General features: G+C 30.1%; 1 protein-coding gene across 11 annotated transcripts in view; it reads left to right on the forward strand.

Moving 5' to 3' along the window:
* RAPGEF2 (Rap guanine nucleotide exchange factor 2) overlaps nt 1–2,121 on the forward strand; it is a 340,634-nt gene that overhangs the window by 300,562 nt on the left and 37,951 nt on the right. The window lies entirely within an intron of this gene.

Below are 2,121 nucleotides of genomic sequence, written 5' to 3' on the forward strand. Positions count from 1 at the left end.
TTATTCTTCTTCACTAACTGTGTCTTAGTCCATGTAGTGATACCCCAGGGCCATTGCTTAGCCTTCATATGGAAAGTGGACCTTGGATGCTTATGTCAACTACCAGGTGTGAACTTCCCTCCTGGAGTGCTAGAATGTACCAGACTAAATAGAATCTATCTGGCCTCATTTAATTGGTGTATTATATTTATCTTTTCCTGGGCAAATTGGAGATAATGTAATATTTTAATATACAAAATATTTTCTGAATCTGAAAGCAAGTTTGCCATGGATAATAGACAGTTGAGTATCATACTTCTTTGATATGTAATGTTAATTTATTTTATTTTATTATTTCATCATGTCATTTTTCTCAAAAGGAAATCCTCATTTTGACTCAAGGAATTGTTTAAACATTTATTGGCTACAAAGAAATGAAACTATCTAAACCTATTACTAAGACTCAAACTCAAACAATATTTTCATATATTACTACTTCTTGTCTAAGATATACCTTATTTTAAAAATCAGTTTTGATGTACAATTATACATAGAAGCATAATTCATTTTTGTTAGTTTTCTTCCCATCTTGAGATGTTGACTGCTTATGTTAGAAGTATGAAATTAATAAGAAGTTAATAAATCTATTAGGAGGGGTGAATACATCTTTTCAATATGAAAGGAGATTTTCAACTAAAATTTCTTTTTTTCATATCACTACATATGCTTCTCTATAAGGTTGTTATATAGAAAACAAGGTAATACTTGGCAATAAAAAAAAAAAACTATGCCTAGAAACCACTATGGATTTGGTTTTAACCATTTGTATTTAAGCTTATTACCATTATTAAATTATATTTAACCATTTATATTTAAAATCACCAATTTAGTTCATTTCTCTGCCCAGAATACTTGTATTGCTTGATATTAAAATATTCTATAAGCCACATACATGATTTATCTGTAGAAGGTACATTTGGAAGCAATGATGTATTTTAATAATTTTTATAAATTTAATTTGTCAAATTAAAATAAAATAATACAGGATTGGTGATTTAGCTATTTTATTTACAAAACCTAATAAAGGTAAATATTTTTGTAGCTATCTGTAAGTAAAAATCTCTGCAATCCCATAAATTCTTCCTGGATATATCAGTGACGTTTTTATTGACTCCTCTGTGAGGAAGATGATCAATATCACCACAAAAGAGAAACAACTTCATTTATATATTGATATTTGATAAAATATAATTTTGAGATAACTTTTAGTATATTAAACTATTTTAGTTAAGTGCATTTTAAAAATAAGTAGATTGTTCCAAGTAAGCCAGTATGGAAAATTTTGAGACAACCTTGTCATTAAACCCAAGTCTTCACATCTTATTCATAGTTTGATAAAGAATAATGAACTTTGCCTTTTCAGTTCTCAGATGATTTCATGATTTAGAGCAAATTAGTAAAAATGAAGAAAATTTGTTTTTTAAACCCTTGCTAAAGACTATTCAGCTATTCAAAGCTAGATTATCACTTCAGTGGTCTGTTAGTCTGGATGCTTCAAGTGACTTTCATCCTACTGGTGGTATTGTCTTTAAGTATAATCTTAACCAAAAAAAATTATTTCTTGAATAGTTATCCTTATCTCTGAAATGCATTATAGTCGGCAAAGGAGAGGAATTATTCCTGGATGTCTATATAACAGCCAGCTCTTTTTTCCCCCCCACTACTTAAGGATTGACCTTGGCACAGAGTATGAGCCAGAAATAATTATGTGAGTTTTATAGCTTGTTATCAAAACTTTCTGCAAAGTTTACATAAATACATAGTTCTAAATGTATATTACTTGAAGTTTATAATCTCTCTTATCTTTGAACTTTAATGTAATCTTCATGGAAGTTATATTATTTTTTTTTTGTTTGAATTACTTAATCCACAAATATTTGTTAAGCATTTTCTGTGTGTCAAGCATGGTACATCTTATAGTGAAAAGAGACATTCTTGTCCCTCTCTTCTTCCCTCGTTTCCTTCCCTTTCTCTTCCTTCCCCATCCTTTCTCTTCCTCCATCCCTTCCTTTCTTCCTCCCTCCCTTCCTCCTTCCCTTCCTTCCTTCCTTCCTTCCTTCCTTCCTTCCTTCCTTCCTTCCT

Source organism: Petaurus breviceps, unplaced genomic scaffold (genome assembly GCF_028583685.1).
Source record: "Petaurus breviceps papuanus isolate PSGF00001 unplaced genomic scaffold, PetGlider_PUasm1.0 126, whole genome shotgun sequence".
NCBI classification, from domain to species: domain Eukaryota; kingdom Metazoa; phylum Chordata; class Mammalia; order Diprotodontia; family Petauridae; genus Petaurus; species Petaurus breviceps.